This window comes from Antechinus flavipes, chromosome 3 (assembly GCF_016432865.1).
Source record: "Antechinus flavipes isolate AdamAnt ecotype Samford, QLD, Australia chromosome 3, AdamAnt_v2, whole genome shotgun sequence".
NCBI lineage: Eukaryota > Metazoa > Chordata > Mammalia > Dasyuromorphia > Dasyuridae > Antechinus > Antechinus flavipes.
The window spans coordinates 86050178-86065699 of record NC_067400.1 but is presented as its reverse complement, the minus strand read 5'-3'; the positions used below and the strand labels follow the sequence as shown (position 1 = coordinate 86065699).

Here is a 15522-nt window from a genome sequence, read left to right as displayed (position 1 = left end):
TGTTTTCTTCTTCACTATGTGGTTTGACTCTTTTGTTACTGTCAACTACATTTGGCTGAGTTATTTATATCCCTAAGAAGATGAATTTAAGTGATAAACTCAAAACTGGGTCAAAATATGCCTGGACTCTCTCTCCTTATGGTTTAGTCTTTGCCACAGAAAAGGTTTTTAATCTGTTTGCTTTGTTTTAAAAAACACTTTTTATGCTCCCATATTATCCCCCTTTCTGACCCACCTCTACACTTTTTTCCCCTCAAAAAATGGAATTGTTGATGTTTCCTCCTCAAACATTGATCTCCGTATATTACTTGGAGTAAAATGTGGGAGAATGTTCTCCACAAACTTTTACCTCATTGGATCCTAGTTCTTTATGCTCTTATCTCTTAGGCTTTTTTCTTTTCTTTTTTCTTTTTTTGTTTTTTTGTTTTTTTTGGTAAGATATTTGGGGTTAAGTGACTTGTCTAGGGTCAAACTGCTAATAAATGTTAGGTGTCAAAGGCCGGATTTGAATTTGGGTCCTCTTGATTTCAGGGTCAAGGTTCTATCCACTGCACTATCTAGCTGCCCCATAGATTTTCTTTTTTTTAATGAGTTTAATAATTACCAACAAACATAAACATTTCAACATACAAAGAACAACAAAGAAAGACATCTCTGTAGTACATAGCAAAAATAATTCTAATTTTACTTCTATATGACAGGTCATGAGATATCATGCTAGAAATTCTATCTTCTACACTTTGCAGAGGCTGTTAAAATGTACTCATTCCTTGCTTCCAAGTTTTACAATAATTTTTGTTGTTTTTCAATTGTGTCCAACTCTCGGTGACCCCATTTGGGGTTTTCTTAGCAAAGATACAGGAGTGGTTTGCTATTTCCTTTTCCAGCTCATTTTACAGATGAAGAAACTGAGGCAAACAAGGCTAAGTGATTTAGCCAGAGTGACACAGCCAGTAAGTGTTTGAGGCCAGATTTGAACCCACTGCTCTATCCACTGCACCACCAAGCAGCCCTTAGAATCATTAGTATCCTTTAAAGCTCAGGAGAAACACTGCTCTCTACATGAGGTCTTTCCTGAAGCACCTAGTTGCTAATGTCCCCTCTTACCTTGAATTTACTTTGTATATGTTTTGTGTATATACATGATATTTCCTCCAAATGAATGCAAGCCCTTAAAGGCAGGCCACTTTTATTTTTGTCTTTGTGGTCCCAGCACATACAGTTTCTGGCATACAGTAAATGCTTATTGATAGACTGATTGAATTACATGATTCTTAGTTCTATCTCCAAAACTATAAAGTATAAATTTTATAGCTTCTAAAGTAAACAATAACAGAAAATTTAAAGAATAAACAAATACATGGGAAAACATAGGGAAAAGAGAGAAAATCTAGGTTTTTTTTTAAGTCTCCACTGTTTTTATGTGCAATTTTTATTTTGCACTGAGAAATGTGGAATAGTAAATTTTTGTTCCTTCTTACTTCGTATTAAGGGCTGTTTTGAGGACCCCTAGAGGTTATATGAGAAAAGTACTTTGCAAATTATAAAGCACTATATAAACGCCTTCTTAATATGTGTGTGTGTGTATATATTTTTATATATATATATATATACGTGTATATATATATATATATATATATATACACACATATGTTGCTGATGGATTTGAAACAATACTTCTCATGATTCACAGGTAAATAACAAAACTAAGGTTATAAGGGTTATCAGTAATCATCCAGTCCAATCCATCCATGAACAAGAAATCCTTTTACAATACACCCCATCAATGGTCAACCAGCTTTTACTTGAGGATCTGAAGTAAGAAAGGGGAAAACCATGGCTTCTTGACATATCCCATTCTATTTCATGCAGTTTAAGTTGTTAGTTTAATAAAAAAAACTTTACATGTGTATATATAAAAATACATATTATATATATATTTATATGTGTATGTATAAAGTACTATATAATAAAGACAGCTAGGTGGTGCAGTGGATCAAGTATCAGGACTAGAGTCAGGAAGACTCATTATCCTGAGTTAAAATCTGATCTATCTCAAACCCTTACTAGCTGTGTCACTTTGGGCAACTCACTCAATCTTGTTTGCCTCAGTTTCCTCATCTGTAAAATGAGTTACAGAAAGAAATGGCAAACCACACTGGTATCTTTACCAAAAGAAAATCCAAAAGGGATCATGAAGAGGCAGACATGACTAAAGTACTCAACAACAACCTATAAATGCAAGTTGTTGTAGCTATATAGTAATATTGTTGCTTGCAGTTCTAAAATTCTCTGAGTCTTCTGTAATTAGGAAGAGGAATGAAAATATACTAAGAGATTTCTTCCTCTATGACCAAAAATTTTGTAGTGGTTGTTTTTGTTAAACTTTAGAGGAAGTAGAACATTGTGAAAAGAGCATTGAGCTTGCTTGAAGTCAGGAAGACTAGTGGAGGTGTGATGTAAGGAAGCCCCTCTAACAATTTAAACTGCAAAAAATGGATTGGGCTGGGTCAAGAAGCTGTGGTTTCCCCCTTCCTTCAGATTCTCAAGTAGAAGTTGGAGAGCCATTGGTGGGATGTATTGCAAAAGGAGTTCTTGTTCAGGATAGACTAGACTAGATAGTCACTGACAACCCTTCTAACCTTGGAGTTTTGTGATCTGTGAATCATGAAAAGCATTGTTTCAAAATATTTAAGCAGTCAACAAGTATTCATTAAATGGTAGGCACTACTATCCCCTGTTGGTGGTAAGGAGGTCAGACGGTGAAAAAGGACAAGGACAAGAGTGTGAGGAACAAGAAGACCAGTCTGGCTGGATCACAAAGTGTCCATTGGGGTTAGAAAGCCAGGTTGGGACCAGCTTCGAAAAGAATTTAAAAGCTAGAATTTATATATGATCGATCCTAGAGGCAGCAGGAAGCCACTGGAGTTGACTGAATAGAAGAGTCACATGGTTCAACCCATATTTAAGGAACGTTTAGTCATAGTATAAAGAAGGAACTAGAGTTAAAGGACATCAATTAGGAGGCTATTGAAATAATCTAGGAGTGAGATAACAGCCTAAACTTAAAGTGGCATCTGGGTATGGAGATAGAAGGGATCAAATATAAGGGGTGTTGTGAAGGCAAAAATGGAAAGATTTAGCAAATGATTGGATATTTGAAATGAGGAAGAGAAGGTGGTTTAGGTTAATGTTGAGGTTACCAAGCTGCTAGATTGGGTGGAGGATTGAAATAGGGAAATACAAAAAATACAAAAGTTTGGAAGAAGATGAGAGATAATGAGTTCGGTTTTGAACATGTTAACTTTGAGATGTCTTTGAGATATCTAGTCTGAAATGCCCAATAGATAATTAGTGATGAGGGACTGAAGCTCAGGGGAGAGACTGGGACTAAATATAGATACCTGGAAGTCATCTGCATAGATGACAATTAAACCCATGGGACCTGATGAGGTTACTAATAGAAAGTTTTTGTGTTCTAGGACAAAATTCACACAAATATTTCCAGTCTTGGAGATCAAGCTATATAAAGTCCCCTGAGCCATAATTGGTTAGCCAGCTTTAACCACACTACAGACAGAGACAGAGAGAGACAAAGAGTATATAGTAATAACAATATTAACACATTTTTATAGCACTTTTTACCAAGAGCTTTCCCTTCAGTCACCCTGTAGAGTACACAGATTTTAACTCTGGCACAGCTAAGGAGGACATGTCTATACACTGGGTTTATCAGCATTTATGATATCATTGAAAATGTTTTACTGATGTTTTATTTATAATTCTTTGCAGGTAGCCCAAATTCTCCCCACTTCCTGGTCATCTCCTCCTGAGATTTCCTCTACTTGGACTTGCAAGTCCATTTTCTTCCCACCAGAATCTGGGACTCCTTCCCTGGCTCCAATCACGTGAGATTTTGCCTTCTCTTGACAGGACCCAGGCCTCCAAGTCATGGACATGGACCCTTCCTAGAGTTCTTCCCACTTCCTTACACCTTTATGTGTTTGTATTCCCCCATTACAAGATAAACTTCTCTTGCTAGCTTGTAATTTTGTCCCCATGGCCTTAGCACAATGTCTGTTTCATTTTTATTATTGATCAATGGTGTCCAGATCTTCATGGCACCAGAGAACTTTCTGTCCATAAGGTTTTCTTGGCAACGATCCACTGAGCCGCTTAATGGCTTGGTTCATGGTAAAAATTTAATAGATGCTTTCTCTGTCTGTTTGTCCCTCTGTCCATTTTTCTCTTTCGCTGTGTTTCTATCTTTCTGTTTCTGTCTCTTTGTTCCTCTGGGTCTGAATGTATCTATTTCTGTCTCCATCTCTTTGTGTGTGTGTGTGTGTGTGTGTGTGTGTGTGTGTGTGTGTGAGAGAGAGAGAGAGAGAGAGAGAGAGAGAGAGAGAGAGAGAGAGAGAGAGAGAGACAGAGAGAGAGAGAGACAATTAGAGAGAGAGAGAGACAGAGACAGAGACAGAGACAGAGAGACAGAGAGACAGAGAGACAGAGACAGAGACAGAGAGACGGAGAGAGGGAGAGAGGGGGAGAGAGAGACAGAAAGACCGAGAGACAGAGACAGAGAGAGAGAGAGAGACAGATAGAGACAGAGAGAGACAGAGAGACAGAGAGACAGAGAGACGTAGAGAGGGAGAGGGGGGAGAGAGAGAGAGAGACAGAAAGACCGAGAGACAGAGACAGAAAGACTGAGAGACAGATAGAGACAGAGAGGGAGAGAGAGACAGAGACAGAGAGAGAGAGAGAGAGAGAGAGAGAGAGAGAGAGAGACAGAGAACAGAAATACAGAGACAAAGAGAGAAAGAGACAGACACAGAGAGACAAAAAGAGAGACAGAGAGAGACAAACAGAGACAGAAAGAGACAGAAAGACACACACACACACACACACACACACACCCAGAGTCCCTTCCCCCGGGTGTCTCTGCCCTGCCTCTATCTCTTCAGCACCGGACAACGGTGGCCTCTTCCCCAGCCAAGCCCGTCTCCAGACCAGTCTCGCATCCCTCATTGCACGGAGGACAAGTCATTGTCCTCCCGTTAGGGCATTTCCTGGCCATAGCGTCCACGTGGGAGCCCCTAGCTTCCCCTCACGCCCCAGCCTCGTCCCCCACGAACGCCCGGGGGAAGCCCAGCCCCGAAGCTGCCGTCTCCCGGCAGGCTCTCTCCCGCAGCTCGGCTCGGAGCGGACTCGGTGCGGCTGCTAAGGGGGCCCGGGGCTCTGTAACCTTAGCTCAGGAAACTGGAGGCTCCCGCCGAGGGCCCCCGTTCATTATGGATGCACCGCCTGGCGGTTTTTAAACAAACGGCCTAGATTGCATTTCTCTGGGGCAGCTTCGGCTTGGGCAGCTCCTGGGGCACCCAGAAAAAGGCCGGCACTCTCGTCGCCGGAGAAGGCCGGGAGTGCATGAGACGCGGACGGGGTCCCTCACTGGGTCAGAAGCGGCACAGAGTTTTCCCTCTCAGGGGAGGCTTTGGAAGCGATCTTAATTCCGAAGTTCCTGTTCTCATTTCCCTTTCCCTCTCCACCCATTCTAGGGGCTCCTAGTGCTCAGCCTCCCTCAGAACGAAATGGACACGGCCCTCTAGGGACTCATTGTGCCAGGGGGGAGAAGCCGGGAGGATGCGGATTCACGCCGGCTAAGTGCAAAGTGGACCGTTGGGTCCAAAGCTCCCCAGGGATCAAGTAGCAGCAGCCAGCCTACGGAACTCATAAGCGTGGTCCTTGCCCGCAAGGAGCATGTGGTTTAAAAGAGATAGGAGAGAAAATGAGAGGTAGAGAAGGCAGAGAGAAAGGGAGAGACTGAGACACAAAGGAAGAGAGAGAGGGACAGAGAGAGAGAGACAGACAGAGAGAGAGAGAGAGAGAGAGAGAGAGACAGACAGACAGACAGAGAGACAGAGACAGAGAGAGACACAGAGACAGAGAGAGAGAAGAAGAAGAAGAAGAAGAAGAAGAAGAAGAAGAAGAAGAAGAAGAAGAGGAGGAGGAGGAGGAGGAGAGGAGGAGGAGGAGAGATGGAGACAAAGACACAGACACGGAGAGATGGAGAAACAGAGACTCAGAGAGAGACAGAGACAGAGAGACAAACACGAGAGAGAAGATAGAAACAGAGACAGATATTTATGAGACAGAAACAGAGAGATAGAAACAATTAGAAAAAGAGATAGAAACAAGAAACAGAGCAGAGAGCTCCAAGAGAGAAATTCAGAGGGACAGAGACAGAGAAAGATAGAGACATAAGAAAGAGAGAAAAGAGAGAAACACAAGAGAGAGACACAGAGAGATGTAAAAGAGAGGAACAGAGAGGAAGAATACAGTTGTAGAAACACAAAGAGAAAAATAGAAAAAAGTGAGTGACAGAGGAAGAGAAACACTAAGAGGAATAGTATTCAAAGGGACAGAAGAAAAATCCTTCTACATGTGCCTTTTATACCATCTCTCCTATCTCCTTCAGGATACAGAAATGAAAATAAGGTTTTGTTATTTATTTATTAACCACATATTTATTGATCCCCAATTCTGCTCAAACTTCAGTATTTAGCATGGAGCTCATGAGCTCCATAACAATCCTTTAAGGGAGGCACTACAGGAATTATCATCCCCATTTTACAGATGAAGATAAGTTTATGAAGAAAATGGTACAGTCTCTTTTCTCCCAGAGGAAATAACAGATGCACATACATAAATTATTTTAATACAAGGGATAAAGCAAAAGTGCTATGGAAGTTTAGAGAAAGCTTTGTGGAGGATTTGGCACCTGTGTTGCTTTTTAAAGACTGGGTAAAAAGTGGATAAATGATGCTGACTGGGTGACTATTAATTAGTAAAAGAGAGCAATGTAGCCAAAAGGGGCACAGGATTTGTAATGGCACCTGGTTTCTAGCCCTAGCTCTGTCACTCATTCACTGGGTAAGGCCATGGTCAAGAGACTTAAGCAATCGGAGGCTCAGTGGCAGCACCTGTTTAAAGGCAAGTTTGGACTTAAGATCCCGCCAGTTCTAAACACTGATTCTCTGAACTTCATAAATCTCACTATCTGTAAAATGGGTAGGATAATTCCTGGAGGGCCTCCCTTACAGGATTGTTCTAGAGCTCACACAAGACAATTTATGTAGAATGCTTAACTATCATTATTGCTTACAACTCATTCTGGAGTGAGACCCTATGAATGTAAAACATGTGGCAAAACATTGAGTTTAATCCTTATAAGAACACTAGAAAATGTGTGCTGGTGAGAAACCTAAATAAACTGAATGTGGGAAAACCTTTAAGCAAACAAAGCTTAACCATTATTAAATGGGAGATCTGAATTTGGAATCAGAGAATCTAGATTTGATTTTTTTATTCTACTCCTTCCTCTCTATGTGCCTTCTACCAAATGAGCTGTTAACAGAGTTTTAGAAAGTTGTCCAGAATTGCGTGTTAAAAGACTTATGCAGAGTCAAATGCTAAAATGCATCAACCCCAGTCTTCTTGACTCTAAGGTGATCCTTTATGTCATACTACCTCTCTTTCTTCTCCCTTTCTTTCTTCCCTCCCTCCTTTCTTTCTTTCCTTCCTTCCTTTTTTCTTCCTTCCTCCCTTCCCTCTATCCTCTCTCCTTTCTCTTTTCCTTCATTTGTTTCTTTCTTTCTCAGTACTTGTGATTTCATTAGGATAGGGAATGCTTGATAAGGGCACTGGTAGCAGTGTGAGTCAGTATCTGCTCTGTAACTTAAACCTCTGCAGAATGGCCCAAAGTTCTAACAGATTAAATGATTTGTGCAGGGTCATACAGCCAGTGTGTGTCAGAGATGGGACTTGAATCCAGTCTTTTCTGATGCTGAAGACTGCTTTCTATCAACTAAAATAAACTGCCTCTCTTACTTTGCTCATTAAGGGTTTTTATCCTTTTCAGATATAATTGCATTCTCTCATCTGCACTACAAATTGCTTTAAGGTTAGTTACCAGGTGAAAGGCATACATTTGTCACCACTCCTACTCTCCACTAGGGAAAATCACTTCAAAATGTTTAAAAGGGACTTCTATTTTCAGACTGCCTTAAAATTAAGACAATGTTCAGCCCAGAAGAAAGTTTCACTATGAAACCAGTGGTCCTCAATTAGACGCATGTATTTTTTTTCCCTTTACCTATCATTCTCTTCATCTGAAATCCTTTTGACATCATACCCTATACTTGCCTCCTTTTTCCAGTCCTTCATGGCCCTACTCCTTACAAAGGCAAATATATGCCTTTGATCTCATCCTCTTCTGGCTCCTCAGGAACAACATATTCACAGAAATTCCAAAGCACCTTGTGATCATAAATCATTGTTCATATTTTATGAGTCTCACAAGAGAGGCAAGATTAGTATTTTTTGGTTTGTTTGTTTGTTATTGTTTAGGACCAAAGATCCCATTGATGAGGAGAATCCCCTCTCCCAGCACAGAATTACACTTCTTTATCACTTAGTCTGAAATGTCTTCTGGGTTATTGTAAAATTAACCCGTTTGGAGTAGAAGGAAATCTTGAACCACCAGATCTTTTTTTCCCCTGACCATGAGGTTGGCTTTCAGTCAATGAACTGCCTTTCAGTATAACTAATATTATAACTCAGTGCTTTTCTAGATGAATTCTTCCACTCTCCACTAGGGAGATCACTACAAAATGTTCAAAAAAGACTTCTGCTTTCTGCCTGCCTTAGACTTAAAAAACAATGGTGAGGTTGGCTTTTAGTCAATGAACTGCCTTTCAGTACAACTAGTATTAATTCAGTACAGCTAGTATTATAACTCAGTGCTTTTCTAGATGAATTCACCAAAGTCCAGAAAAACTGTAAGTTCTTCAAATTCAGAGCTACTCATGAAACTTAGTTTGATGGGGATGAGACTCAAACATAAGTCCTTTGACTCCAAATTTAGACGTTCTTAGATTTTTCTGTGCTTTTAAAACATAGAAAACATTTTTCTTGGAGTATGCTATAAGCTATAAATCATGATAAAAGTCCTATAACCATTCACAAAGCTAAGAAAAGTTTTTCCATTTGTCTATTTGTCTATTACTCAGACAGGACAGTTAGATGACAAAGTGGACAGAGTATGGAACCTGTATTTAATCACAAAGATCTGAGTTCAAATTCCATTTTAAGCACTAATTAGGAGCCTGGGCAATTCACTTAATCTCTGTTTGCCTCAGTTTCCCATCTGCAAAATGGAATAATAATAATAAAAGCAACTACTACTTAAAATTGTTGTTAGGATCAAATGAGATATTTATAAAGTGTTTTGCAAATCCTAAAGCACTGGTGTAAACACTAGCTATTACTAGAAAGACCTCAATCCAAAAATTTAAAATACCTAAGTTTTGCTAATACTATTAACATGGCTGCTTACCCTCCAAAAACGCCTGCTTTTAGCTTTTGTTTTTCAGCTTTCCAAAGACAATCATAACAAGTTATGAAAGGAGCATTGACAGTGCAGAAAATTCTTGTCATGTTAAGTAAAAGAATCATAGAATTATGGAATCATAGAAACTGAATCCCTTGGGTCAGATCTTAAAGTTCTTTTTTTAATGATCTCCAGGAAATATGGTACCACTACTAGCCCCTCGGAAAACCAGTTTTAGCACGTAGGTACTCTTCCCAGTTCTTCATATCTAACTCAAATCCTTCCTGCTGCAGATCTTTTGTGGAAGCTTCCATTCCTTAACCAGCAGCACGAACACCGTGTTCCTGGAGGGAGGAAACAACATGAATTTTTGAAGTTTGGCCAGCCTAGTAAGAGAGCTGCATTTCTTTAACACTGCACAAAAAAAGCTTTCTCCTTGTTGACACAAAGAACAGCTATTAATTCCCATGTGTCTAAGGCTGAATCTATGCTGGGCACCTATCCCATTTTCTTCACTGTTTGATCTTTTTTTTTTCCTTCCTCCTTAAGAAAACACATTGTATTTACAGGGCATCTATATTAGCCAAAGAGATTCGGTGTGCGATTCAAGTTCGCAACAGCCAGTCATTCAAGGGTTTGGACCTGGTTTCCATTTCTGCAAGCAAAACTTGGCTCTGAATCCATTTTTTATGCGGACATTTAAAACAATGGCTGTCCCAAGCAGAGCCATGTCTAAAGGAGGCACAGACTGATAGACATCATTCTTTTTAAAGCTTTGTGGATAGTACCACCTACCACTGTCACCCAGCCACGGGGAGTGGATTTACAGGGCTCACTGCAGGATTCAATTTCTAGTGGGGCCTGCTTGCTAAAGCAATGAGGGGTGACAGTGTTCCTCAAGTGTTTACTTGGATTATTTATACTTCAAATAACCCAGGAGGACTGCAACACCCTTGGGAGCTCTCTGTAAGTGAGGTGACTTCTCCCCCACGGCTGCTGCTTAAAGCCAAAATTATTAAAAAAAAAAAAAAAAAAAGAAAGAAAGAAAAGAAAGAAAAGAAAAGGAAACAAAGGTAAATTATGTTGAAGGGATGTGTTGACTTCAATCTAGCACCTCAAGGTCAGAACTGTTTTGGATTTAGGGAAAGGGCTTAGAAAGTATATATGCAATATATAATATATAAATATAATGGTCTCCCATTATAGTCCACATTGAAATTATCAACACATTATACTTACAACTTTCTAATTTATATTTTATATATATCCATATTATATATATTTCTAATTTATATGTTACATATTGTATTATATATATTATATAATGGTACTAACACCTATGATTTTTCACATTTCCAATTCCATTCATCTCCCTGTCCCCTTATTTATACAACCTAATAAAAGAAAAGATATAGAGGGGAAGAGACAAACAGACAAAAGTAGGGCAACAAAGAGAGACAGACAGACAGACAGGCAGAGGTAGGGCAACAGAGACAGAGAGACAGAGATGACCTCATGCTATTCCTCTTCCAAGTATTTTACATCCAGACAAACGGCACTGCTCTCCCTTCCTTCTTCTCCTCTTCCTCTTCTTCATTTCTATAGTTATGCTCTTGCTGTCCTTCCCAAGCCTGGATGGAATGACCCCTGGCTTTTTTCCTGTTTTTTTTTCCTCCTTCAATAGCTGGCTCAGATGCCTTTCTCCCTGATCCCTCAATTGCCAAGAAAAAGTGGTCTCTTTCTCCTCAAAGTGCTCCTGTCCTTTGCCTAATGTCACTAAGTTCACTTACTCATCCTCTTTTTTTTGTTTGTTTTAAATCATATTTGCACTTGTCCTTTCTTTCCCTGCTGCCCTATGTTATTGTAGATTCCTGGAGAAAAGGACCCATATTTCATCTTTGGATCGTCAGTGTTTTGTATAGCATCAGGTGCACATTAAATGGTTAATAAATATCTGTGGGATTGAATTGAGTTGAATTGGGAATGCTTCTTAATCTGAAATCATGAGTGGTCTATGACTATCACCCAACATGAATAGCTCCAAAGCCTGGCTTCTTGAAAATGGGCTTACATACATAACCTGTCAAAAGTCTTGCCATGTTAAGGAATGAGTAGTAAGGGAAGGAAATTATTTGGAATTGAAAAAAAAAAAATATTAAAATATTTAATTAAAATTTAAAATTAAGTAAAAAATATTAAAAATTAAAATTTTAGAATGAAATTATTTTCATTTATTAAACAAATTAAATTTAGAATTAAATTCTTTAAAGTTAAAATGTTAAAGAATATTAAAAAATTATAAATTTCAGACAGCTTTGTCACAGTGAATAGAACATTGGCCCTGAAATCAGGAATCAGGAGGGCCTGATTACAAATCTGGCCCCAGAAAACATTTACTAGATGGGAAAGTCACTTAATCCCAATTGCCTTGCAAAAAAAAAAAAAAATCTTCACATGTAATTGGAAAAAAAAAAAAACAAATACTACTTTTTAAAAAGCAAGGTATGACAGAAACTTCCAAAGTGGACGGTCACTTAATAATTTTTAAAAAAATATATAGAAGGTGTAAAAAAAAAAAATGCCTCATATGTCCAGAGAATCCTGGCTTTGGGTGAGACACTGGATATGGAAGTAGACTGGAACTAAATTACTTTTTAAATTACCTGTGAATGTGTATTATTCATGTCCCCTCAAAATCCCCATTCTCACAGGTGCTTTAAGTCCAGGCAGTTCTTCCCTAACTCACTTGTTATATCCTATCTCAACTATATTAGAAAGTCTAAGATAAGAAATCATATGTAAGCAATCTTCTACAAGTCACTGAGCAGCTCTTTGTGGTTTAGTGTGGGCACACTGAACAAAATTAAGAGGATTGCCCTTCATAGCAATGGTGATATAGTCAGTGATAATGATAATATACACTGGTAAGAAATTGCTGTTGGTCTTCCTGCCACAGGTCTCTCCCCACTACAATCCATCCACTCCTCAGCTGTCCAAATGATCTTCCTGAAGCACAGGTGTGACCATACCATCCTTCTACTCAATAAATTCATGTGGCTCCCTTTTACTTCGAGGATCAAATACACAATCCTTCCTAATTGGTAAATTGACAAACAAGTTCTTTCTAATTGAACTCCTCCCTACCTCTCCAGTCTTCTCATACTTCTTAAAAACATCTCTACCCCAAATGTTCATAGTCCAAAGACTGGGATTGATATCTAGGAAATACCTAAAGACTTGGAGGAAGAAATCTGAGTATATTGGTTTTTAAGGATGTATGGGAGGGCATGGACAGAATCAGAATATTTGTTGCTTTGTCTCTGCCTTCTGGTTAACTCAAATCTTAGCTAAAATACCAACTGTTGCAGGCAGTCATTATTGGTCCTCAATGCTAATGTTCCCTCCAAGACTACCTTCCAGGTATCCTGTATACAACTTTTATGTTCATAATAGTTTACATATTGAATTCTCCATTAGAATGTGAACTTCTTAAGAGCAAAGATTGTTTATTCCTTTATTTGCACATTTGGCATATATATGAAACAATAAATAATTGTTGATTGACAGATATACATTAAGGCCTTAAGATGAAAACATATTAAAATGTTTTTGAAATCTCAATTTTGGCCCCAAAAGCTGACACAGTCCTTTACATACTGCCAGTCTTCCTGACCGTTTTTTATTTATGCATACTAGAAAGGGAATTGGACTTAATAGCATCAGGAAGTTTGAGTTCAATTCCAGGCCTTGATAGTTCTGAAATTATGGCATTCTGGGCAAGCTGTTTTAACTTTCAAGCACTTTTAAAATCTCAAAGCACTCTATTGTAATATCATTAATATTGTAATCATTATTTATAATAACAGAGGCAGCACAGTATACTGGAAAAAGCCCTAAGCTTTGAATTGGAGGAACCATGTTAAAATTCTGTTTGTTTTAAAGAAGTTCCCACCTCACTACATTTGATAGCTTCTCCGTTCTTTTTCAACTCCAAATCTATATTATGATTATTATAATAACACTTGGGCCCTATTTTGGTGGCTCTTTCCATTGGCAGATTCTAATCCATTTTCACCTTGTCCACTCCTGTCATGTTCTTCCATCCATCCTCCAGAGTTGATCTATCCTCCTCTGAGCTTTTCAGCATTTCCTGGGTACCAATTGCAGCACTTGGGCTGTTCAACTGTTAAGCTTCAGTCTCACTGAATGACCGGCCTGTTTCCTCTGATCAGATACTTCCCTGATCATTATACGTCCTACTACTTCTTGCATGCCAGTCATCATTAGGAATATACTGTAGCCTATTACAGACATAGCAATGAGAATAAAAGCCCAAGTCCTGAATGAAGCCTTTAGGAGTTTAGTAGAGAAGCGTTGACAAGGTTATTACTAAAATTAAATGAACCAGAAAGCAAAAACTTGTTTATTGCCAGCCCTGTATCAGGAGAATATTTGCACACTTTCCGATCTCAGTGAGTGCTAACATTTATATGGCACTTTGGAGTTTGCAATCCTATTCTAAATAGGGACATTTGAATTGTGGAGGGAGAGGTATGTCAGGATTTTCAAGTGAGTCAAGGGTAGTAATCTGAATAGCTGATGACAAGCTCAGTGTAAATAAGATATATGGGATAAAGATAAGCAAGGTGGAAGAGATTGGGCAGGATGTATGACATCCTGTGGAAGTTCCTTTTTTTGGAATATATTCCAAATACTGATTTTTTTCTCTTAACATTTGTCTTTAAAAAAAAAAAATTGCCTTTTTCTCCTAAAAGTAGGAAAATTTTGAAGGAAATAACTGTCTTTGACTAGAGTTAAATTCAACAGAAATTGGATTCTAAGTTTCTAATGGATCATAAATGTTTGATACATCAAGATTATTGCTGACACTATCCCCTCTCCATCTTCTATCTTACCAGATACTCTGCCATTACAGAATTTCTGGATGTAAAAGTTTCTTTCTGTCATCTGAGGAAATGATAGCAAATCCTGCCCCCTTATTGTATTACAAGGTAAAACAGGAACTGAGCTCCACTAATTCCACTGCCATCTCTGAGGAGAAAAGCACTAAGTAACAAGGATAGAGAAGTCAAGGTGAACATGGAATGTGGGCAAAGAGGGCAACCATTGTACTATAGGACTAATATAGGATTTCTAGTTACCAACTGTATAATAGGGCATGAATTTGGCTTAAATTTCTATTTGCCAATGATTAGCTGATTCTAACAGCCCACTCCCAGAGAAGTCACATCTTTCCTGTCACAAATTCCTTCTAACCCCTGCCTTCCCTTGAGGTAATTTGTTTGACTGTTCCAGGGATATCACAAAGGAATTGCCAGTATTTTTCCATTCAGCCTTTGGGGTCTAAAAGCTCTTTTGTTCCCACTCAGAACATGGATGGAGAAACCAAACTATCACCGGTGTATCTTAAATTATTTTTTTAATAAAATCAATTTATATCTCTATATATCACAGACATCTCCAAAGATGTTGCTCCCCTCTCCCCTTGTTTTATTGGTGGGGCTTGCCATCTCTCTAGAATTGGGAATCCGGGGTATATGACTGGGCTGTCAGCTTAGAGCCTGCTGAAGCTGCATTCACCAATGAACAAGGCTGCTGAATAGTAATTGTGTCTACAGATTCTTTCAATAAATCTGGTTTCACTACATAGCTGTTTCTCATGAGCCTGAGCACTTCCTTCAGCCCACTGTGTTTCCCTGAGTTTTTGTCTAGTCCTTCTCTTCAATACAATGCAGCCTAGGGAAATAGTCTGTTATGATACAATCTGCCACATTTAACAGAGTGAAGTATTTTTCCTTTCTAAAAGAATCAAGGAAATGACACCCTGGCTAGTCATCCTCAGCTATGTTTTAATTCAGTATTTTCTCATTTTTTCCTTGCCTCTTTTTTAAAAACAGCACTTCTTAGGGATTTTATAGTTTATGTTCATTGCTTTCTAAAACGATACCAGAGAATATCCTCTCTCCAAACAATACAAGGTATATTTCCTTGTCCCATTTCCCTCAAGTCACCAAAAATAGTGTGAGTGCTAAGTTCTCACCTAATTTGAGCCCTGGTATTTTTAGCTATGATCCAGAAAGCAGTTTTTAAAACTTTCCCCAATCTGGAAATAAGGA

At 38.8% G+C, this 15522-nt stretch overlaps 1 protein-coding gene across 1 annotated transcript in view; it reads right to left on the bottom strand.

The window, feature by feature from the left end:
* Positions 1-9545: 9545 nt before the first annotated feature.
* NUFIP1 (nuclear FMR1 interacting protein 1) overlaps positions 9546-15522 on the bottom strand; it is a 56262-nt gene continuing 50285 nt past the window's right edge. The window contains exon 11 of the transcript XR_007951701.1: positions 9546-9729. The gene's annotated coding sequence lies outside the window, so the exon portion shown is untranslated. The remainder of the gene's footprint in view (positions 9730-15522) is intronic.